Source organism: Mirounga leonina, unplaced genomic scaffold, assembly GCF_011800145.1.
Source record: "Mirounga leonina isolate KUSES-001 unplaced genomic scaffold, KU_Mleo_1.0 Mir_82, whole genome shotgun sequence".
NCBI lineage: Eukaryota > Metazoa > Chordata > Mammalia > Carnivora > Phocidae > Mirounga > Mirounga leonina.
In genome coordinates, this window is record NW_023270825.1 from 57989537 (window position 1) to 58015845 (window position 26309).

The following is a 26309-nucleotide window of genomic DNA, read 5'->3' on the forward strand; positions in this document are numbered from 1 at the left end:
AGAAGTTACTACTCTCAACAGCAGGGAATTTGGGAAAACATCAGAACATCAGATCAGGTGTTATCACAGAGGATAGGAGGCACAATTTCTTCCTCTTCCTTGAATTAAACATTTATACAATGTCTGGCAAGATGCTTACAGGTGGAGTTAAACAGGAGCTTCTGTTCCTGCCCCTCTACAAATGGTCTCACCATCAGCCCATGCAGATATATAATTTTTAACTCCTTTTTCTTTCTTTATCACTGAAGTGCCCATTTGAAATATTATTACTAGTGTCAGCATCTTCGTTTCCTTTCTTAAATTGTGCTTAAAAAAATAAAGTTGAGGAGGGTGTCCAAGATGGCAGCAAAGGAAGACGTTGAACCCACCTCCTACCATGAATACACCAAATCTACAGCTACATATGAATCATTTCCATCTGAAAACTAGATGAACTGCTCTGCACAACAAAAGATATAAGGAGCACATCAATTCAGGTAGCAGAGGCAGAGACCTCAGCCTCACAAAAATAAAACTCATTCCCCATGCACCAACACCCAACAGGGAGGGATCTCACCAGACAGGCACTTCTCCTGGAGGAGCAAGGGATTGGTGCCCCACATCAGGCACTTTGGCCCCTGGGATCTGCACTTAGAGAACCAAGCCCCCAGAATGTGTGGGCTGGAAACCCAAAGGAGCAAATACCCAGGTGTCCCAAAGTACTATTGGAAACTGAGATTCCCCTTTTAGAAGGCTCAGGTGTTGTCTCGCTGGCCCCAAGACCCAGTGAGAAAACAGCAGATTGAAAAGCACCTCGATTAAAGGTAAGGGAGATTCACCTGCTGATCTGGGAACACAGGCTGGAGGGGCAGGGGATAACTGAGACACTCCCTGGAGACAGAAGCACCAACAGACACCACTGTTGCCCTGCCTGCTAGCACCTCAGGGGGGTGCTAAGCTTGGATGCAGCACCCTCCTGCTGCCTTGCTGGGACAGGCAGGCATGAGCTGTCACACTACTTGTTGCGGGCAGATAGTGCAAGTGGTTGCAACACTCTCCCACCCTCTGGGGCTGGCAAGTGCGAGCAGTCATGGCGTTCTCCAGCTCCCAGCCTGAACCCAGCATGCATGCACAGAAGTTACTCTCTCACTGCATTGCTAAAGCCCAGTAGGAATGAGCAGTCAGGACATTTTCCCATTGCCTTTCTGAGGCCCAGAAACATAGCCCACCCACTATACTCTCAGGCTGCCTTGTTAAAGCCAGCAGGCACATATAATCCACACAGGGGACACCTGATTACCTGGCCATGATGGTCAAGAGACCTGGTGTTCTAGAGCTCTATGGGACTCTAACAATCAGAGAGTTCTTGGCAGGCCACTAGACCCAGGGCAATGCACAGCTAGCAGTCTGAAATACAATTCCAAGTTCCTGTGAAAAAAAGCCTATTTACTTAGTCTGGAGCTTTAGCCTGAGGGACAGGCTTCAGGTTTCCCAAACTAAAGGTTAAGGAGGCGCTCCCAGGAAGTAAGCAGGCAAACACCGTCCTTGCGCACAATCTTGGGCTAGAAGCCAGCAGGGATTACAACTGGGGTCCCATATGACTATGTATGTTTGCCTGCTTTAAAAGCTGCTCCCTGTGGGTCTGGTTTCCAGTCAGCCTGCAAGTAGGTGATAAGTGAGATTCCTTCCTTTGGGTCACTGACAGGTCTTGGCACACCCTCAATCATGAGGATATATCAAGAATAAATCAGGTGGTTCAGACAATCACAAAGGTTCAAGTGACAACCAAAAGGCTAGAACATGGTTGAATGAGAAAGATCACCTACACAAGGCCACTAAGAGACAGAGAGGTAGCTGTTTCGCCTAATACATAGAAATAAACACAGAGAGTCAAGCAAAATGAGGCAACAAAAATATGTTGCAAATGAAAGAACAAGATAAAACATCAGAAAAAGAACTTAATGATACAGAGATAAGTAATCTACCTGATAAGGAATTCACAGTGGTGGTGATAAAGATGCTCACTGAACACAAACTGACCAGATAAGGACACATTCAAAGAAAGAATATTACAGGCCAATATCCCTGGTGAATATAGATACAAAAATTCTCAACAAAATATTAGCAAACCAAATACTGCAACACATTAAAAGGATTAAGCACCCATAATTAAGTGGGATTTATTCCAGGGATGCAAGGATAGTTCAACATTCACAAATCAATCAACATGATATGCCACATTAGCAAAATGAAAGATAAAAATCATACAATCATCTCAAAAGAATTTGAAAAAATTAAACATCTATTTATCATAAAAGTTCTTAACAAAGTGAGTATAGAGGAAATGTACCTCAACATAACAAAGGCCATAAATGACAAACCCACCACTAACTTATTCAATAGTGAAGAGCCGAAAGCTTTTCCTCTAAGATCAGGAAAAAGACTAAGATGCTTATTATCCCCATACTATGTTTATTTAACGTAGTATTGGAAGTCCTAGCCATAAAAATTAGGCAAGAAAAAGAAACAAAAGGCATAAAAATTGGAAAAGAAGAAATAAAACTGTTATTATTTGCAGATGATATGATACTATATATATAGAAAACCCTAAAGGCTCCACCAAAACCATTAGAACTAATAAATGAATTCAGTAAAGTTGCAGGATACAAAAGTGGTATACAAAAATCTGTTGCATTTCTACACACTAATAATAAACTATCAGGGAAAAAAATCAAGAAAATAATTCTATCTATAATCAGATCAAAAAGAATAAAATACCTAGGAATAAATTTAACAAAGAAGGGGAAAGACCTCTATGAACTATAAGACACTGATAAAAGAAATTGAAGATGATACAATTAAATAGAAAGATATTCAGTGCTCATGGATTAGAAGAATTAATATTGTTAAAATATCTATGCTACCCATTGCAATCTACAGATTCAATGCAATCCCTATAAAACTTCCAATACATTTTTCACAAACGAAAACAAATAATTCTAAAATTTGTATGGAACCACGAAAGACCCCAAATAGTCAAATCAATCTTGAGAAAAATGAATGAAGTCAGAAGTTTCATGCTCTTATTCCAAACTATACTATAAAGCTATAGTAATCAAAACAGGATGGTATTCATATAAAGACAGACACATAGATCAATGGGATAGAATAGAAGGCCAAGAAATAAACCCACACATAGATGGTCAATTAATTTATAGCAAAGGAAGCAAGAATATACAATGAGAAAAGAACTGTCTCTTCAATAAATGGTGTTGAGAAAACTGGAAAGTGACATGCAAAAGAATGAAACTAGACTACTTTCTTACATCGTATGCAAAAATCAATTCAAAATGGATTAAAGACTTGAATGTATGACCTGAAACCATAAAATTCCTAGAAGAAAACAGTAAGTTCCTTGATATCTTTCTTAGCAATGTTTTTGTAATGGAAGTATAATTGACACACAATGTTATATTAGTTTATGTTTACAACATACTGATTCAACGATTCTATATGTTACTGAATGCTCACCACTTTAAGTGTAGCCGCCATGTGCCACCATACAATATTACAATATTATTGACTAAATTCCCTATGTTGTTATTTTTCATCTCCATGACTTACTGATTTTATAACTGTAAGTTTGTATGTCTTAATCTCCTTCATCTGTATCACTCATCCCTTCACCCACCTCCCCTCTGGCAACCACTAGTTTGTTTTCTGTATTTAAGAGTTTGTTTGGTTTTTTTATCATTTGTTTTATTTTTTAGATATCACATAGAAGTGAAATCATATGATATTTGCCTTTGATTTATTTTACTTAGCATAATACCCTCCAGATCCATCCATGTTGTCATAAATGGCAAGATTTCATTCTTTTTTATGGCTCAATAATATTTCATTGTATATATGTACCACTGAGGAGGGGACGGTAGGGGCTGCTAAAATAGGTGAAGAGGATTAGACATATAAACTTCCTGTTATAAAATAAATAAGCAATGAGGATATAATGTACAACATGGGGAATATAGTCAATAATATCATGTTAATTTTATAAGGTGAAAGATGGTGACTGGACCTATTATGGTGACCATTCCCCAATGTATACAAATTTCAAATCACTAGAGTGTACACCGAAACTAATATAATATTGTATGTCAATTAGACCTCAATAAATTAAATAAATACATGGACAACCAAAAAATAGCTAAATAAAGTCCTGTGTGCTTGATTCACCATCATCCCATCAGACGATTAGGCTGAGGTTTTTGAATAAATATTTTTGTGCTTGAAACCTATTGACTGACTGGCTTACCTTTAGAGGGTAACACTCACCACCTGAACTGGGTCCCAAACTAACAAAGGAGATATAAACACCATGAATAATTACCGATATGACAGTTAATATTAATCTGGGTTTGAAATTTAACTTGACTAAAATCCATTCAGGCTCATTAGACTCTGGCAATGTCATGGTTTGCTCGGCTGTCACTTCTGTCATGAGCTAGCTGATCTTAACCAATGGTATCTGGCATATCCCACCTCATAAAAAAGAAAAGGCTATATCCCTTTCAGTGTTCGTCCTCTCTGAGCCCCTCTTACTTATCTGAGAAATGTCTTTCTTTTCTCTCTAATGTCTCACCCCTTTTCCATAATAAGTCTATGAAGCCCAAGGGTATTTACTCAATTAAAAGTGTCAGTCCTGGTTATTAGTGATTCAGAGAAAAGACACCAGAGAGTCTCATCAGTTCCCTGCAATGCATCCTTCTTAATCTTTGCCGCTATTGCTGCCAAAAATCATGGAAACTGGTATAACTTTAGTGATCCGGGTATGAGCCTCACAGAAACCAGGTTTCCTTGTGGCACTTTCTCAGAAGAGAGCAAAAAAGATGAAGTTTCTCTCTCCAGTATTGTAACTACCTCAGGCCTCCCCACACAAATCTTTATAGGAAACTGGAGAAAGTCTCCCTAGAAGATGACCCTTTATGTTAAAATCTTGCAATTAGCACCGAAAAGAAATCAAGCAGATGTAGGGGGGAAAAAAAAGGGTGAATTATATCTGTCAGGTTAACATCACCAAAGAAAAGACTGGAATAGGACACCCTGCTGGGTTGGCACATCAAACTTTGCTAGCAGTACCTCCTGCTGAAAACCTGTATGTACTCATTCAGAAAATCACAAAAGGGCTTTTTCGATAAGTCCCCATGTTGACCCAAGAAATTCGTTTTGAATATGGACAGGAAACATCTAGTTTGACAATGGATACACAGACGCACACACAGAAACCACTGTTTATTATGTGTAACTGCTCCACCCAAATTGTCACAAAGCAGCTGACCCCGATGTCACCTGGAACTGGCTTCAGGTGATGAAACCATCCCTTCCAGCTGCTTTCTACATAGCCTTTCCACTGCCGCAGTATAGAAACCCATAATCAAGGTGTTTGACAATAGCTTATCACCCATCTCTTTCCCAGCGACTTACAAAATAGAAACAGGGAATTAAAAGTCCAGAACAGTCAGGGGTAGGATCCTTGCCTTACATCTATTTTACCAAAAGGAACTACTCAAATGGTCTTCCCCAAACAAAAAGATCTTCTCCAGAGTATCCTGAACCCCCTGCTCTCTGGGAGCTTTTATGATAGTATCTCAAACTAAATATAGTAATCTCAAACTAATACATCTAAAAACTAAACTTTGAAACTTCCACATCTCCAGGCATTCCATTACACAGTGAAGTTGTGCAGGTACTTAGCTGTCTATTTGAGGACATATATTACAGTAAATGCATTAAACTAGCAGAACAGAAACTAAAATTTCTGTTACTGAGTTGGTTCATCACTCATTTTGAGTCAACAGTACACAATGAACAAACTCTAGGATATTTATTTGTTTTGGAAATACTGAGAAAGTAAATATAAGCTTTCTGCTTCATATGGAAAGTTTAACTAATGGATTTCTAAATTTTCTTCTGACCAGTAATCTCAGCAGTGATCAGATCTGTTCCCCTCCTGCTCAGCCTCATCAAGACCTTGAGCTCCTTGATAGTATCTCCGACAAGGTGCCCTCCGGTGAGAGTCTGGCCCATTTTAAGCAATCATGTTCAAAAACTTTCCTTACCAGGACCCCAGATATGCCTCTTTTTGATATCTGCATTTGTCCTTGTCCTCAATTTTTGGGTTCACCCAAAATAAGTCTCATCTCATTCACAGGTCACAGCCATTTGAATATTGACAGAGAACTACCACATTCTTCATAAGCTTTCCTTCTCCAGGTTGAATATCTCTGATTGTTTCAACTAATCATCTTATTTTATGGTTTTAAGTGACTTCATCATCTTTTTGTGCTCTTTACCAGTGTTCAAAGAGAAACTGAGGCATATTAAAAATTTTAAGAGTTTATTCGAGCAAAAATTAATTGGAATCAAGCAGCACAAAACCAGAAGTGACTAGGAGCACCCTACCAACATGAGCCAGGGAAAAGACTTATATGGAGGCAGTGCAGCAGCAAAGACAGGAAAGTATTTGATTGGCTACAGCTTAAAGCCTAGTTGGCTCTTTGTGCCTGGTTGTCCTTAGCATTTTGATCATAACCTTAAGGCATTTATTGGCTTAGATTTTGGTTTGCTTACATAGGCCAGCATGGTATTAGAGCCACATCAATTGAATGACCTCCTTGTTTAATTAATTTAACACCAGACACACTTCAGGGGAGCACAAACATCCTTAGTTGCAGGAACATTGCATCAAGGGTATTCCATACAGTTGATCGTAATAATAATGCTAATGATAACAACAAACAGTAATGTGTACCAACTCTATGCAGGGACAGCTCTGAGTGATTTACATGCCCTAACTCTCTTACTACCTCAGTAATCCTAATGTAAGTCTGGGTTCTCCATCTTCCCATGCTGTTTGCTATACATTCTCGAAAAGACAGTCCACCAAAAAAGTTGATGTGAGATGTGCAGAAATGCTGTGGAAAATTGTCTCCCAAAAAAATACCAAGAGGAAAACACCATGATCTCAACCTTCTATACATCTAAGAGGGAAACAAAACCAGAATATAATTATAAAACACCATGACAATTTCTATAATATGGGTAAGACCAGGAAGCTGCAGTGACACCAATGAAGACACCAATGACTGGTTGAGACTATGAGCTCACTGAAGGTGGCAAACATGCTTTTTCTAATAAGTTTTCTAGAATTTAATAAGTTCATAAGAACATTTGCAGGAAATAGGAAGAAAGGAAGGGTAGGATACCTCATGACCACAAAATTTACCAGCATGCAAAGGATATAAACTATTTTGGGCAGTAAAAATTTGAGTTCTAAAGATTTTAAACTTTGGCAGAATGATGGTAATGGAAACATTTGCAAAATAGCCTTAAAAAGTCAAATGACCTAAAAAAAAAAAGTCAAATGACTTTTTTTCCTCTTTCTTTTAGAGCAAATGATAAAGCCCAGTAACTGGAACACCTATACATCCTGCTTGGTATTCAGGTTAATATATTTGAATAGTTACTACATTTCAGAAACATTTTCAGATGAATAATTGTAAATATACAACATGAAACATGCATTTACTAATCTGCTTTATCTAGAAGGTCATTAAAGCTCATGTATAGCATGAGCACTGAATGTGTTGCATTTGCTCTAAGCAATCTCATTCTATAAGTTTCAAGTTAAATCTGTTGTTATATCTTATTTTCTCCCATATTCTATTCTCCACAACAGAGGTGGAATGTAGAGTAACATCTCTGACTCATTGAGTTTCAGTCTTGGGCATTCCAGAAAACTTTGAGTAAAGGTACTTCTGTCAGACTAGAGAAGGATCAGCTGTATTCATGATATATAGTAAAAAAACAAAAGACAATAAAGGACAATAGGGACAAAAATTAAAGTTCAAAATCTTCTCTACAACCTTTTGAACCCCAAGAGTCCCTTTAAGATTCTATCTGGAAAAGAGAATACAAAGACTGAAAAGGCCTATCTTTTAAATCATCCATTACTCTTTTCTTTTAAACACTGAGGAAAAAAATATCCTCTCTTGATATTGAACATATCTGACAGAGGACATAAAAAAAAAAAATCTTCGTGTGTGGGCCAATGGCGTCTACTTCACTCACCACTGAAGTTAATCCACAGCCTTACACCTTCTCTATTCTTTACTCTATGTCTGCCTCATTCCCATTAATGACTAAGCCTCTACTTTATGAAGCAAACAGGGACCAGTGGGCATGAGCCCAATTCAACTGAACAAATGCTTATTGCATGCCTACCACATGCAGTAATATATTGACTGCTGGCATTCAAAGACAGGGAGAACATAGTCCCCACTTTCAAGAGCTTGCCTTCCCACCCCCATGGCTCCTTCCACCTAAACCTTTATCCACATCCATACCTTCTTTCCTCTTTCAGTCTGAGCTTGCTTGAGGCTAAGCCTTCAGACAGAGCTCTTAATTATATCTTTCCCTCATTCCTCACGTCCCTTGTTTATGACTCCATCTGATTTCACCTTATAAACCTCTTACTTTTTATTGGCTAGGGTCAAAAGTGGGCAGAGGTACAAATGAGACAAGAATGACAGAATATTGACAAATGTTGAAGCTGTGTGATGAGTTCATGGAGGTTAATTATATCACTTGCTTATTTTGTATATATTTGAAATTTTCCATTTTAAAAGGTTTAAAAAAGAGATATGCCAAGCAGAGAACTGTTTGGGTACTGTAGACCTCTTTTCTCTCTCAGTGACTCTGGTCATTTTTAATGTAAATAAACAAAATTTTTTCCATACCTATACTGCTCCCTTATTGTGGCTGGTGTTAATTCTGGGCGTAAAAGAAAATCTGAGAGGAAGCAGAGTGTCTAAATCAACACATATCTAATTTAGTCTCACCCTTGTTAAAAATCCCTTGTTGGCTCTTTGAGGAAAAAGTTCAAACTCTTTAAAATGGCATTCATGACTTTACAACTTCCCACCTTATCTCACTTATCTTCAGTTTTCTCTTACTCAGTATTTGCCCATATCATTCAGCATGGGCACATCAACTACTTTCATGTCAATGAATTTGCCATGAACTCTTACACCCTCTTGACCTTATACATACTAATCTCCTCTGCCTTGAGAGACATCCTCATCCCCTGGGTCTCCTGGCCAGTTCTCATTCATCTTCATCACTGTGCCGAAAGACTACCGAATGTGTACCATCTTGCCCATCCTCATACTCTCTCATACCTGTCTGTTACTCATATGCTTCCCCCACTACACTGTGAGCAGCTTGGAGGCCGCATCTGTGCCTTATTTACCTTTCTATTATTCTCAGCACCAGCCTAATGATTACAACTCAGTAGATGTTAAAATTTTTGCTGAATTAATCAATGAATAAATATAAACAAAATGCTAAAGACATAGGCATATCATATAAAAACATAAAGATATATCATATCTGATAAAATAAGAAGCACCACAAAGTTTTCTGATGACTAATTTGAATATAAAAGAATCTCATGGAGCCTAATATGACACTATTTTAGGGGCTACAGTGATGATTGAAACAGACAATATCCCCGAGCTCACATAGCTTACATTCTATTTAAGGTGCACAGATAATTAACAAATACAGAATATAGAGTCAAGTAGTGATAAGTGTCATGGAAAAAAAAATTAAGGCAAGATCAGGGTTGGCAGGGGTGATAGATTACATAAGAAGGTGAGTATAAGCTTCTCTGGGGAGGTAATATTTGAATAGGAACTTGAATGAAGAGAAGTAATGAGCCAACTAATAATCAGGAGGAAAAGCAGTCAGAATACAAGGACCCCAAAGTGAAAAGGCGCAGAACTGGGAATTTCAGTAACTAGGAATCCTTGTGCCAAAATCCTTGTGCCAATCCTTGTGAAATTCTACCGCCAGAAAGATACATCCTTTGGGGTCCTACGGGCTTGTCTTTCTTCACCATTTTTCTATTAATGAGCAAACATGGCTAGGAGCAGTGACATTTCAAGTAGGGATTAATTAACAACCTGCAGAGAATAAAACAAGAGCAGGAAGATGAAGTGAATCGCAGAACAGGTCCCTGAAAGGGAGGACCAGCGTGCACTAAGCCATGCCCGGGTCGCTGCTGTACCTACACTGGTCCTAGATAGAGACGACAGCCTATTGAGTTAACCTGTGAACAGGTGAGATGCGAAACAAGGTGATGTTTCTGCTTCCTGTCCTCCCACTTGTGGACACCCTGTCTCCTCTACTCACTTTGTCCGGTTAAAAAGCATCCTCTAAACAACGTCAGGGTCAGTGACAAGAAGGACTGTCAACTCTGAGATGCTATCAGTCACTTTAAAGAAAATAGAAGAATCAATTCTGTTTGACTTTGAGCAAATGACCCTGCTATGGCAAGGCAGAAAAAATGTGGTCCTTGGGAGTCCAGGCAGCTGTTTGCTCATGGCAGTGACATTGCCACTGATACCTCTTAGCAGTGGCAGTAACTAACAGGATGGCCAGTAATACAGGCTCCGGGGGCCAAGATCACGCACCCTGTGAAAGGAAAAACACATGCTGCCCATTCAGACACTTGGAAAAATCAACAGAGTGGCAAGAGCAAGATAAAGAAGATGACAGCTCTGGCCAACGACAGGGACGTCGGGACATCAGCCAGGAAAATGCATCGCGGAAGGAAAGTGGCTTACCCCACTGGTAATGGTCAAATTAAGGTTTGCACTCCTTCTGTGGATAGAAAGAGCCTTAACATCAAGAGTCCCACCGCAGACAAAGCACTTGATAATGCCCAAAGTGTCTTCTACCCACTTGATTTGACTTAATCCTGACGAGCACCGACTCAGGTTACCTCCCACAGTTTGTAGATAAGGAAACTGAGGCTCAAAGCCACATCCACAAGGGGTGCAGCAAAAGCAGGCACCTGGGTTATGTCATTTCAAGTCATAGGGGGCCTATCTTTGGAATGTGATCACACAGGCTAGAGAACTCTCCACTTTGCTTCTCAGTTTGCCTCCCCCGCCACTGACCAGTTCACCCCCATCCCCCACCGTGTTTCTTTCCTGCCCCACTGGCAGGACGTGCTGGGAACTTGAGCGGAAGGGTCAGGCTGCCCGGTCCTAGCTCTCCTGCTCACTACCTATATGACACTGGGTCTGTTATTTAACCTTGCTGTGCTTCTGCAAAATGGTACTCAGAGTCCTTAAAGCAATGCTGGTCCCATAGTGAGAGCTCAGGAAAGTTTGCTATTAGAATTCTATTCCTTGCCCCATCATGTTCACACATGTCCTCACACATTCATATGACTGGTTCTGCTTTGTCAAATCCTCCTTTTCTTGCCCCCTTCTTCTGCCCTGAACCTTGCCCTTAGCAACAACCTGCTCTCTTCTTCTTCCCTTTCCATCATTCTGCGTTCTGTCTGCCACTGCCTCGGCCGACAGTGCCCGGGACAGGTCCAGCCTTGCCACCCCGGACACTTCTTGGGGATAGAGAGTTCAGAAACACATCCTGCGAAACTGTTGCCAATTGGGGAACAGGATGGCTTTGCTGAGGGTTTACGGAAGTCAGAGAGCACAGATTTATAGCAGGTGCCACTGCTTTAGAGGCCAAGGACCCTGGAGTGGCTCAGGAATAATAATGAGCTCACTCTTAAGCACCCATTCTTACATGACTGCTCGGAAGCAGAAGAAATCTATGCCCGCTAACATTTCAGGCTAATTAAAAGCATGCTCACCTGCCTTACCCATCTCATTCTACTCCTTCCTGCTCACCCAGGCCAGAAGATGTGGTTTTCCTTTGATCCAGGCCCCATATTCTCAGAATTCATCTACCCGCACACAGTCAATCTCTCCCTCTCTCCCTCCGTCTCTCTCTCTCCCTCTTTCTCCCTCCCTCTCTCCCTCCCTCTGGTCTTCCCTCTCTCTCCCCCCTCCCCTGTCCTCCCCCACCTTCTGACTGTCCCCAGGTCTTGGGCATTCTCTCTAGAAGAACAATATCTTCGATGACCCAGACTCTAGAAGGTGAAGAATTGGTCATGTCCAAATTGACTTTGAAAATGCCTTTAGGCAAGTACCCTTTAAGATAACCCACTTCTTTTCTAAAAGATAAAACATCTAAAAAGTAAAATAATCCATATTTCACTCACCCTCTCTCTAAATACATATATATATGTAAATATGCATATATATATATATATATGTATTATGAGACCTTTCATAGTACACATCTTTGAAATTACTCCCCCTCTAGGGAGAGTCAATCAGGACCTTCTGTATCTTAGTGAATGAATTATTGCAAAAAGCAAAGTGGTAAGTCTGAGAAGAAAAAAGGAGAAGGAAGATGAAGCACAACTGAATTAGTCCTCCTGCTACACCAGTGTGGCATCATGCCCATTAGCACACCCTTGCGTCACGGAACCATGTTCCTTGATGGTACATAGCAGGAAATATTATACTTCTTAAACTGAAAATGTGACTGTGATCACAGCAGAAAGAAATCTCAAGGGCTGAGCCATATGTCTTTCATACCCAGACCCTCTGGAGTTCAGTACAGTGACTTCTACCCTGGGAAAGCTCAACAAAATACTTACTAAGAGTGGTGATTCCTAGTGGTATAAAGATTCTTGACCATGACAGTGTGCACAGGGATCTCAAACCCGAACGGTTACTGGTGCCAGGAAATACTACACACAAGTGAAAGGGGCCAGGTGAGAACTGTGGCAAGCCGAGGCGCGGACACCCGCTCAGAGGGCAGGGTCGCTGGCCACTGGGCAGGAACGCAAGTCTAAAGCTGCTTGATACTTTGACTTTTCAAAAGAAGCAGGAAAGAGCCTGTAACTGTTGACAATGAATTCAACTTTTTAAAAATCTTGAGGCAGAGCAAACAAAACATATCTGGAGGCCCTCACCTTGTAACCTCTTACCATAAAAGGTCCAGGTGCTTAGTTTGACACAGGACAAAGTTATTTATCATCTGGTTACTTCTATTTCTCTATCATAAAACAGGGATAGTTATAATACCTTCCTAGTAGGATTGTTACTACATGGTAAGCATTTGGACTACATGGCACACAGTAAGCATTATTACTCAAAATTATATTTTCTACACCTGTACCTGGATTGAGGTGAATGAAATATGCCATCCTATGCAAGTCCTAGGTCCCAGGTCCCAGGTTTGATTCTGTCATCTCAATAAAGAACCTCACCAGTTGGAAAAGAGCTGTCCTCTTACTTTCACAATTTGTAAGCTATAGAAACTGAGTCAGAAAGGAGTCAATTTGTTGTCCAGGTTCACAAAGTCATCAGCAGGAACAGGAGGCATCTTGTCGCCTCAGCCATGGGTATCCCATTGGCTGGGATGACCTCTGCTATTGACTTACAGTCATACGTTTTCCTTGTGGTTCTCTGTGCTTTTGCCGTGTCAGAAAGACAAGTTTATAAAGGCAGTGAACAACCTCAACAGTAAGAAGTCTTTAGTTGGGGGCAGACTATCCATTGGTATTCAGTTTATCTTTCAAGCTAATTTGCAGAGCTTCGCTACAGGCATCCCGCTCAGCATCACTTAAGGACACATTTTCAAATTGGATCTGACAAAGTAAACATCCTTGAAAATTAGGAATCCATACTCCAGAGGCCATTCTAAAGCATATGTATTCAAACATAATAGCTCTTTAGTTCTCAGAGTGTGGTCCTGGGGCAGCCGCATCAGCATCACCTAGGATCTTGTTAAAGACACAGAATCATGGGCCTCACCAAGACCTACTGAAAAGGAATCGTAACTCCCAGGAGATCTACAGGACCATTAAAGTTTGAGCAATACAGTTAACCGAGTTATCCCTATAATCTCCTGGAGTTTGTGTGTAATCAGGAGAAGGGATAGGAAAAAAGGCTCACTTTCAAAATTGTAGGGAAGGTTTTTACTATTTGATAACCCACTGAAGGTACAAAAAAAATGTGGAAAACCAGTCCTCATCATCTGTTCAATGATAGACTTCTAGGATTCCAAAAATTCCAAAGAAACATAGAAGTTTATCCTGGACTTGAGTCCAATTTGCTTTAGGTGGAGGCTCTGGCTGGGGTATTGACATCTGTCAGCCTCCCTGCTGGGACCTGCTGCTTGGACCTTTCCCTCCAAGGAGAGAAAGTGACTGCATCACTTTGTTAGTGTGGCAACAAAATCAGAGAGTGGTACTAAGTCCAATTTGCCAGGAAATATCTTACCACTAACAGCCTCGCTCATTCCCAAGGGATGACAGAAGCAGGTAGGTAAGCCATACTTCTGCGAAAAATGAGGAAAGGAAAGAATGAAGGGAGAAAGGATGAGAAAGAGAGAGAGAGGCAGCAAAGGAGAAAAGAAATGAAATCACTGTCGGGTTGTTTACTTGCTTCTCCCATTTCTGTCCTCGCTACTAGCAGTTGAAAAGATGCCTCTTCTATGAGCTAACACGGGCTACTCATAAGCAAGAGAGGCATCCTGTCAATGAATCTCTGGGTGGTAGGTGAGAAAAGACACAGGGCTTTATGAAATGGACACCCACTTCACATGGAGGAAAATCCACTAAGCTTCCTCTTCCTCCTTGTTTAGACCCTAGGAAGACAGGTTCTATTCACTTAGTAAGGTATCCACCTCTTGCCTTATGTTTAGGCAAGGAAGGGATTTGTGTTGGTCCATTCGCTGATGGTTCCCTACACAGTCCTGTCAGCACCACTGTATCTCACCGGACACTCCCAATAGGCAACAGAGCATGTGACCAGCCATCCGCACAGCCAGGTGGCTCTCGCTGTAGGGAAAGTGCTAAAATCCGCTCTCTAGAAGAAAGAGGTTATAAAATCAGCTCCCTGTGTTTTAAAAATTATCTTAAATTTTCTGCTTTTGTAGACAATACAGATATTTTTGGAAAATAGCATTTGTGTGTACACATACTCCTTACTTGAAGAAATCTCTCAGAGAAGAATTTGTAAAACTCTAAGTTTAGGGGCACCTGGGTGGCTCAGTCGGTTAAGCGTCTGCCTTCAGCTCAGGTCATGATCCCAGGGTCCTGGGATCAAGCCCCACATCGGGCTCCTCACTCAGTGGGAAGCCTGCTTCTCCCTCTCCCTCTGCCACTCCCCCTGCTTGTGCTCTCCCTCTCCCTCTCTCTGTCCAATAAATAAATAAAATCTTAAAAAACAAAAAACTGTGAGTTTACTAGTAGCTCACCCAGTGGCAGTGTAGCAGGCTGCTGCATATTTGTTTAGTTGTTCTTTAGGTGTCATCGCAGTCAACAAACAAATACTTTACCATATATTTTATGAGTGTAGCACCCTGATAGATCAGCTAACCCAAATGGTTCATAATCCTTCTGGGAAGAGAGAGTTAATGAGTCATGTTAATTCAGTGTTATTATATGATCAGTATATAGGAGTGCCTCTGTGTAAAACTAGTTCCGTGTGGAACACATACAAGATTAAAAACTGAAAGTATAACACGTTCTAGTTGAGAGTCATCTTTCTTTTAATAATTGAGCCTTCGGGCATATTTCCACAGAAGGCATTGTCCCTGTACGATAAATCATTTAAATTGAAGAAAAGATTTTGTCAGCTCAACGGAGCCCAGAATGCAGGAAAGCCAAGACTCTGGCTGAGTGTCAGAGAGCAGAATGTCAAGGTCTGCAGAGAACCTTGTTGTGCATGAACCATCATTTCATCCATCATTTTTAAAAGCAACTCTTTTAGATGATTTCCTGTCTGAGCATGAGGAAGGGGACCTTGTTCTCAGATCCCGGAGAAGGAAGAACAAGAAACAAGTGAGATCCCTCAGTTCTCCCCCTGACAGGTATTTCCTGTCTCCACTCCCATGGCTTCTTTTTGACACAGATCCCTGTTTTATCTCCAATGCCTCGCATCATGCCCAGCCCATAATGGGAGGTTCATAATTATTTTTGAATTTAAAAAAAATGAATGTTCTGTCAAAGCAATCAATGTTAAGTAGGAGGCAAGGCTGTACCTCCAACCTCACATAGCCTTTGCCTTGCTCCTTTTGCTGGCCAAGACCCAATCTAGGTGTGGGCATCACTGAAGAATGAGACAGACACTACCTCTACTCTGGCTTGGAATCCAGTGAAGAGCCCTACATTTAAAGCTGAGAAGCCCAAAATTTTCTAACAAGAATGACTCCTCAAAGAGATAACATTATTATCAAATGTACTTATTTATTTATTTGAGAGAGAGAGAGAATGAGTATGAGGAACAGAAGGAGAGTGAGGAGCAGACTCCCAAGGCGGGGCTCGATCCCAGGACCCCAGGATCATGACCTGAGCCGAAAGCAGATGCTTAACCGACTGAGCCACCCAGGTACCCCTCAAATGTACTTCTTAAACATTTCTAGCAAGTGGCACTTCCTTGATGGTTTAGGAGGAGCCTGAAAAAAAAAAAAAAAAGCTGCTCTTGGCCATTACTCTAAAATGTCACAGCATTCCTTTCCAAGTGGAGCCTGTGTCAACCACTCTGCAAATGATGGGGTGCCAGGATCAGATTTCCAGGTAAGTTCTTAAAACATTGCACTGAAACAAGGAGGCCTGAGCTTTATTTACTCAGTAGCGCTAGCAGCCAGTCCAGCACCTAGCAGGTAGGGCTGGCTGGGCAAGTTGACTGTTGATGAATGAATTAGGAAGCATTTTCCTAATTCTTAAATGTATAAATAATTCTTAAATGCCTAGACATGAAAATAATAGGGGGAGATGACACAAAGAAATGGAAAGACATCCCATGCTCATGGATTGGAAGAACAAATATTGTTAAAATGTCTATACTACCCAAAGCAATCTATACATTTAATGCAATTTAATCCATTTTGCTTTCCCTCTTGTACTTCTAAATACTGCCATATAATGGAATATTATTCAGCCATAAAAAAAGAATGAAATCTTGCCATTTGCAACAACATAGATAGAGCTAAAGAATATAATGCTAAGCAAAATAAGTCAGTCAGAGAAAGATACCATATGATTTCACTCATGTGTGGAATTTAAGAAACAAAACAAACAAGCAAGTGGAAAAAAAAGAGAGAGAGAGAGATAAACCAAGAAACAGACTCCTAACTATAGAGAGCAAACTGATGGTTATCAGAGGGGAGGTGGGTGGGGGGATGGGTGAAATAGGCAATGGGGATTAAGGAGTGTACTTGTATTGAGCATCGGGTGATGTAAGGAATTATTGGGTTACTATATTGTATACCTTAAATGAATATAACACTACATGCTAGCTATGCTGGAATTAAAAAGAAAAACTAAAAAGCTAAAAATAAATAAGTAAACAGCAAAATTAGACTACATCTGAGTATGGCATAAAGAAAGATTGCTTCAAATATGTTGACTAAGTAGAAATGCTAGAAATCTTTTTTATATAAATAAATTTTAGTAGCATTGTCCCCAAAAAAGTGTCTACTAATTTTTTTTGTCTTGTTTGTAACCGTACAATGTTCTTTGATTATAATAAACAGGAACCCCCCCAAAAAAAGAAAATAATACAGGGGAAAGGTACAATTTAATATAGGCATCAAAAAACTTTTAAAACAAAAGATTTGTGGAGAGAAAAATATTGCGTTAAAAAATTGGAGGAACACACCCAAAAGCAAAGTTGTCACAAAAATTAAACGTAAAGCTTTTAGAAGCATGCTTGGACTATAGAAGCATGGCATGTGTTTGAGATCATGGTGATAATGATGTTGACAACAATGATGATGCTTTCATTTCCTTACAGAAAAGTACTTTTCTAGCAATCTTCAGTGACATAAAGAGATAGCATGTTGCTTTTTAGTGGGAGTCCATTGTGTAGATGGTATAATTGACCTCAATTCTTCCCCTCGTCCTTGCATCCATGCCTTACTTACTTATTTTGGCCAATGGAATGGGATGTTGGAAGTGACAATGGGCCAGTTCCATGTCTAGGTCTTAAAAAGCCTTGCACGTTTTGCTTGCCCTCTTGCATGCCTCACACTGCCACAGTAGGGATGTGTGTTGGGAGTCTGCTGGGCCAGGGAGATGAAGAGATACATGCAGCAGACCAGATGATCTGGAACACAGGCAGAGTGCCTCGGGTGTTCATTGCTATGTGCCCTTGAAGTTTTATAGCTGTTTGTTATGCAGCAATAGTTAGCTCTACTCCATAGAAATTAATAGAAGTAAGCCGTGAACATAATATATAATAAAACCATGACCATAAATGCAAGCAAGTTTTGTTTAGCCAAAGGTGTGTGTGTGTGTGTGTGTAAACTTATGGAATTGTTATTTTTATAAGTGAAAAGTAGTCAGACACAGCAATTCTATATGGTTCAACCCAAATATCCTGTAGTATGTGCATTGTGATCACTATTTAAAGTACATTCATTTATCACCTGTTAACGAGAGTTCCCTAAAATTAAATAAGGAAAGTGCCTAGCTCATAGTTGAAACTCAATATATATTTATTGACAAAGTTATTGAATAAGGACCAAAAAAATCAAGCAACTCCTTATGTTTGCATCCTATTGGAAGACATTCTCTGTTTCATACATTATTTACTCACATTTTAGCCATAATCAATTTTATGTATGATTTTTAACTGTTCAATTCTTTTTTTTTTATTATGTTAGTCACCATACTAACTGTTCAATTCTTACAAGCAAACTACTGTGGATAAAGGAAAATGGGCAGATATTTTATAGATCTTGAGCAACATACACTCAATAGCAGGTAAACTTCTATAGGAGTTCTGTTTCCAATGGGTACCAGGAATATTACTCCTAGTTACAACTAATTCAAGCATAAATGTATTGAATATTGAAAGGAAAGTGTGTCCCCTTCTTCAGAAAATAGGTCAAAGAATACATATCAGCCTCCTATATTGTCAAGAGGTGGCATGAATCTAAACATCAATTTTCTTTTATCAAATGTATTTGCACCTTGTGGAGATTCCCCAAATCAAAACTTCGCTAATAGCGGACAACCCAGTGAATAGAGAACTTCAGATTTCTGTTACTGTCAATATCTGGGATTAGTGCTATTGTTCCATTATCTAGAGACAATCTATGCCTCACAAATGTACCGAAGAAAAGCATCTTGTTCACTTCTCTGAACCGTTTGTGCCTTGCTTTCATCACATTGTTTCCTCATTCAAACACATGTCTGCGTATTTACCAAATCTTAGCGTCCCATCATGCTGTTTAGCTTAAGCATCTCATCATGTTGTTTAGCTTAAATGGATCGTCTGAGGCTGAAATAAGTTGCTTACAAACATAGGCTGGCTCTTCCATTTTTAGTTGCCATGAAGAGGCTTTACAATTGTGAAATGAGCAAGTGCTGTCATGCTGCTTTCTCTCACTGAGTATAAAGTGCAGCTATTTTAGTAACCATGGTTATTACCAAAATTGTACCCATTTGAATTATCTGCATTTCTCCTTTGTCAAGGAAAAGGACTGATGAGCATTCACTCCCATGCCCGAATGTCATTTTTAACCCAACAATGCCTGTTCTAAAAACAGATACTGATATACTTTTCATAATCTGCCACTTGCTTTCTCGCCTGAAACCGAAAAAACAATTGGGCTCAAGACTCTGTGTTCTGGTCAGGCAGGATTAACACCTGGAAACACACACACACACACACACACACATTTATTTCACTCTTGGTGCCATAGTAGCAGACCAGTTTTCTCCAAGCTCCTAGATATCTGGGTACTCCTCACACATGCTCACCAACTTCCTGGGAAGTAAGTAGAAAAGAATGGCAGGTTAGAACATAGCTTTGAGATAAATAAGGTGCCATTCTCCCCAAATCAAGATATATAACTGTTCCTCCTCTTTGCACCCCGTCCCTCACTGCAGAAGTCAGGGATCCTTTACCAAACTGGCTCCAGCAATAGCTACATGAGCTACGGGACTGTGTAGTCGAGGAGCCAACAACAATCATGTCAGTCCATGCTGCAGGCATGCTTGCTTCACAAAGAAGCAAAATATAGCAGATGAGCAAAGAGGTAAAAGATAAAAATAAAAAATAAAAAAATTTTTAAAAAGCTGTATTTTTATTCCAAATAAACAATTAAGAGGCATCTTTTAATTTTGGCTATACCAGTTTCTAAATCTAGACACTAAAATTAATTAATATCTTTATCCAGCTGATTCAAGGGGTACCTTCTTTATTAGTATTTAAGCGCAATGCCTTAAATAGCTATACTCCTTTACCAATTTTAAACACTTTCACAAACCTGATCTTATCTGATCCTTGCAACAACCCTCCATAGAAGTTTCTGTGAGTGGTTGGTGCATTTTATAAATAAAGAACCTGAGGAGCCAACATCAAATATTTTCCAAGATTAACTGCCTAACTCTCAAAGCATTTCTTGCCAGCATTTCCCAAAATTGATTCTGTAGGAAAACAATCATGTGAGATCCTCCATGAAAAGGGTGTTACACAACATATATTCACATTGTAAAGCCTGGAGAAATCCTGAAATAAATGAACTCCTTAAACAGTTTAACTCAAAAGTTCCTTAACTTATTGTGGAAAAAAAAAAAAACCCATTTGTTGCTTAAAACCTTTAAACGTCTCCTGAAATTGCTTCATAGGTCATATTTTGGAACTTTTTGAGCTCCTCAAGGACAAAGACTATCTTATTTAATAGTGTGTTTGGGTGATATTATGGGTTGAATTGTGTGTCCTCTCCCAAATTCGTATGTTGAAGTCCTAACCAACCCCCCCATGCCATACCTCAGAATGTGACCTTATTTGGAAAGAGGGTTTTTGCAGATGTAATTAGTCAAAATGAGGTCACACTGGAGTAGAGTGGGCCCCTAACCCAACACTGTCCTTATGAAAAGGAGAAAGACAGATACAAACCCATGCACAAGGAGAACACCATATGAAGATGAAGGTGGAAATCAGAGTGACGTAGCAGAAATCAAAGACACCAAACATTGACAAGAAAAGAAACATGGAACAGATTCTCCTTCACAGCTCTCAGAAGGAAGTCACCACTGCTGACCCCTGGATCTCAGACTTCTAGCCTCCAGAACTGGGAGACGGTAGATTTCTGTTGTTTTAAGTCTCCCGGTCAGGAGCACTTAGTTACAGCAACCCTAGGAAACCAGTAGAGGTGGTAAGTACACGGCATAGTCATGTATTTCACACCTTCACCAGATATTTACTGTCTCTATTTACTGCTATGGGCATGGGGGAGGCTAACGTCCCCATTCTCGTAGAGATGACATTCTGGTGAGGGAGATAGAAAATTAAATAAATGAATAATAAATAAATAAATAAATAAATGTAAAACCAGAATTTGTCTCCATTTGTAAGAGGAACTGAGGCTGAGAGAGACTTGCCCAAAATAAAATGTTTTATCTGTGAGCAAGACGGGGAATCCCAGACGGCCCATTCCCCTTAGGATACAACCATATGTCCTGCCAGGAGGGCCCAAAAGCACCATCTCCAAATTGTATGTAGCTAAGTAACACAAAATTCTCTGTCCTGGTTCTTGCTTGCCAAAAAATAAGAGATCTTGGCAGAATGTAAACACGGGATTTGAAGTCAGGGAACCTGGGCTGTGTTTCTGATTTGCTTTCTGTGAAATCCTGGATATATTAATTTACACATCTGAGTCTCAGTTTTCTTATTTGCAAAATAATACCTACTCCATAGGAGTATTGTGAAGAATAACTGGTGATAAAGAAAAACAGTTGCAATTTATTTACTTCCTCTGAATCTTTAGCTGGCCCAATCTCATAGGTTCTAGAATTTCCTCACATAAATTTGTAGTTTTTTTGTTTTGTTTTATTATGTTTCCCAGTTGGTTTTTGGTTGTTTCTGGTTTTGGTTTTGGGTTTTGTCTCTAGATGCTTAATATATCTACTCAGAGGTTCTGGGTTAGCAACCACATTTGGATGTCAAGGCCAGAAGGTGTTATTCTTCATGTTCCATCAAATGTCTACTATTACCTCTATGTTCCCACACCTCTCCCCACCCACCACAAACACGTAGACAGGTAACTGGGGCTAACACGCCTTTTCCCTTGAGAGTGACTCATAGTAGGGCCGACAGGGTTGTCTAAGTAATAAGGGCCTCCACACATATATAGACACCCAATACCATCTGCTTTTCCCAAATGCTGCTCTTCCCAAATATAGCATCCATCGCTTCTCACTCGTGCCCAGAAGCCTCTCAGTACACTCTCCACTCAGTGGCTATCTATCTATCAACGGACACTTGGGTTGCTCCCCTATCTTGGCTAGACTATGAGAATTAGTTGAGTACTTGATGTGAAGTTTTGTCAAAAGTCTTGTCAAGGAATTTATGAGTGATATTTTTCAATGCTTAGAACAGTTTTAATCTACAAGTCGTAAAAGAAATTGTAAAACCTGCTTAAAAGTCATTGCTGAAATTTCCTGGATTTTTACTTAGAATCATAGTATTTTCAGTTAAAGTGAAACATTTAAGAAAAAATTATATTTTTGATATTATTGCTTTAATAAATCAAAGCTTTATTTTAAAATCCATTGTAACCCCTAAATAATCTCTTGTGCGTTTAAACTGCCATCTAGGACACCAGAAGAATCTGAATGTTTTATCATTTGTCATGATTCCTTTATGCCCACGGACTTCTTTGGTTACCCTACCAACTACCAATTCTGATTACAGTAAATAGATTTCATACAAGACCCACGGAATCAGGCCAGAAGCCACAGTGGGGAGTTGCGTGATTCACGTTTGTTTGGCCATAGGGGTATAGGAAGGTCGGACACACAGAATTATAAGGGACTCAGGAGTCAGATCGCCTGGATTTGAAATCTGCTCCACCACATACTATCACCCGAGACTTCTGGCAAGTTGTTTAACTGCTCTGTATCCAGTTTCATCACCTCTAAGATCTGTATTTAATTCATAAGGTGGTTGTGAGGTTTACATCCTGCAACAGACTTGACATACTTTTCACAGCATCCGACACATAATTAAGGTTCAGTAAATGTTGGCTGTTTTTTGCTGCTATTTATTATCATTACCATTAGCAAAGAAAGGTTTACGGATGTCAATTTTACCTGGTTTAAATGATTGTCAGAATTTACCATGAAGACAATTTGGGAGACTTCTAAATATACCTTTCTATATTTTAATTGCTATGACTCTCCAGGATCCCCAGGGCTGATGATTTAGCCTGAGGAAAATACCTGGTTCAAAAAGAAAAGAAAAGAAAAAAGCATTTCACGCTAATCTCTGGTTTCAGGTTTAAACCCTAAGGCCTTGCCCTGCAGACTCTGGTTTCAACTACTTGGGAAATTAGCAATTAACAGACTAAAGTCTTGCTGTTTTTTTGACATTTGTTTGAAGAGCAAAAACAGCTTTAATGGCTTTGCTGGGATTGTCGGCAAGCCTATCTCTTTAACCACTTGGCCCTTGAATGTGAAGACTAATATGGGGAATGAGAAGTATTTCTAATAGCTACTTTCTTTTTTTTTTTTTTTAAGATTTTATTTATTTATTCATGAGAGACAGAGAGAGAGAGAGAAGCAGGCTCCCAAGGAGCAGGGAGCCCGATGCGGGACTCGATCCCAGGACCCTGGGATCATGACCTGAGCCGAAGGCAGATGCTTAACCATCTGAGCCACCCAGGCGCCCCTCTAATAGTTACTTTCAAACAGCATAGTAACAATTACTTTTATAAGCACTTGCTATGGGCTGGCACTGTTCTTCATACATGGACTCTTTTAAGTATTGTTAGAAGGTACTGCTTTAGAGACACTAACTTTATTCACTTATTAGTATTTTTACCCTCAGCGAGTATTTCAAAACAAGTGTTTCAAAAAATACCTAGGCTAAATAAAATTCCACAGAGCAAACATCTACTAGGCCAATAAGAAGAAGAGTGCACGAAATGGTCAACCTGGTGATTATTAGAGGTCAACTGTAGCTGGTAAAGAGAAGGAAGCTGAAAAACAGACCCTACTTTTATCAATAAATTGCAAGATGCCTAAGTGGTCACCGCGACTCAGATCCAGTCTGCCACAAGGAAGCTGAACTCAAACATGCTCCTTCTGTTCAGAGGAGCCATTTCTCTATTTTTCCCTCTGCCCTCTGGAAAACGAGATGACTCAGGGGAATTATTGTGTCAGGCAATGAAAAATGCTCTGAATTTTTCTAAAGATTGAAGGCATTTATTTAACTAACCTGTGGTTAACATATAAGTGGTCAATCCGGATTATGGAGAAAGGGAGCGACCTCAAATCCTACACGACGAGCCATTAAACTGTCTCAAGTTTGGTGCCCCCTGGTGGAGTATGATGAAAGTCACCCTCCTTTTCCTCCTGTCTCTTAAAAAGTGCCTAAGATCCTATTACATGCCTGTCATATATCCATTTTCCCCCTGGCTTCATCTTGTCTTTTTTATTTTCTTTTTTTTCTTTAGTCTTTTTTTTTTTTTTTTTTTTGAGAGAGAGAGAGAGAGAGAGGATGTGCGCTCATGTGAGCAGGGCGGGGAGGGGCGGTTGGAGAGGGTTGGGGGAAGGGCAGAAGGAGAGGGAGAGAGAAGATCTTAAGCAGGTTTCATGCCCAGCACACAGCCCAACTCGAGACTCGATTTCACAACCCTGAGATCATGACCCAAGCTGAAATCAAGAGTGGGACACTTAACTGACTGAGCACCCAAATGCCCTTGGCCAAAATTTTTTTTATTTCTCTAAGTTTACATTTAACTTAATCTTTCTGTAATTTTGTAAACAAGCTTAGTTCTTTCTGGACAAACAATGTATCATTAGTGGGGCACCACGTCAGCTGCCAAGGGCGTTTATGGCTAGCATCCATTCTTTCTTTTTTTGTTTTTTTGTTTTTTTGTTGTTGTTGTTTTGTTTTTTTTTTTTATTCTTATGTTAATCCCCATACATTACATCATTAGTTTTAGATGAAGTGTTCCATGATTCATTGTTTGTGCACAACACCCAGTGCTCCATGCAGAATGTGCCCTCCTCAATACCCACCACCAGGCTAACCCATCCTCCCACCCCCCTCCCCTCTAGAACCCTGTTTGTTTTTCAGAGTCCATCATCTCTCATGGTTTGTCTACCCCTCCGATTTCCCCCGCTTCATTCTTCCCCTCCCGCTACCTTCTTCTTCCTCTTCTTCTTTTTTTTTTTTTTTAGCATCCATTCTTTCTGATCCAATCTGCCAATGACTGGGTCTACCAGTAATTAAATATTTTTCATATTTATGTATGCTTACTCATAAAATCAACCTGTGCTTTTAAAACCTTTTGTTCCTTAGGGTTCTCAAAGACAAAAGACTAAAGAATGCGAAGAAAATCACCCCAAAATTGAAAATACATATCTCAACTATATTCATATGTATCATACAAAGTACCTGTGGGTTTTTTTTAAGATTTATTTATTTATTTTAGAGAGAAGAGTGCACAAGGGTCGGGGGGGGGGAGCAAAAGGAAAGGGAGAGAGAGAGAATCTCAAGTAGGCTCCCTGCTGAGCACAGAACCCAACACAGGGCTCAATCTCATAACCCTGAGATCATGATCTGAGTGGAAATCAAGAGTCGGATGCTTAACTGACTAAGCCACCCAGGCGCCCCCAAAGTACCTGTGGCCTCTACTAATAGCCATGATGCTAGGTACTCAATGCATCATTGTTACCTCCAAAACCTCTATAATCACTCAAAGTCAGAATTGCTCAAAAACAGGAAGATTCTGCATCTCTGATATGACTCCACCTCATGATTACCCTCCAAGTCCCATCCAGGATCCATAGATTTGATTTGCCCATGTCTTTTTAGAAGAGATCTTCTCACTGATTATACCCACAGAGTTATGATACTGGCCCGGTCAGTGTTGATGTGCAGAAAACAGAAATTATTTTCAAAAGAAAATTAAAAAAAAAAAAGAGATTTGGGTGCTTATAAAATTGCTGGTAGAGCTAGAGGAACAGGCTCCAAATTGGCCCTTGGGGAATGGATCCCATAAAAACACTTCAGAACTAGTCTGCCAAGGGAACCACTTCCTTTGCCACAATCAGCAAATAAGGCAAATCAGGAAGCTGCCCCTGGAAATTCTGACCTCAGGGACACACCGTCGTCTTTGCTCGGCTCCAAGTTCTACCTCTCAACACCTACAGAACTAGTGATTGGACACAAGAATTCCACTGTGGAAAACCCAGTGTCTCCACTCTGGTTTCTAGAAGAAACAAAAGAGGGGAAAAAAATGGAAATGTAGTCTCTCATTTCATGCAAGGGCATTTCATTGGCCAAATCTTACCACATCTGGACCCTTATCAAAGGAGGCCAGGAAAGAAAATTTTAGCATTCTAGTATAGTTTTACCATGCAGGAAGGCATA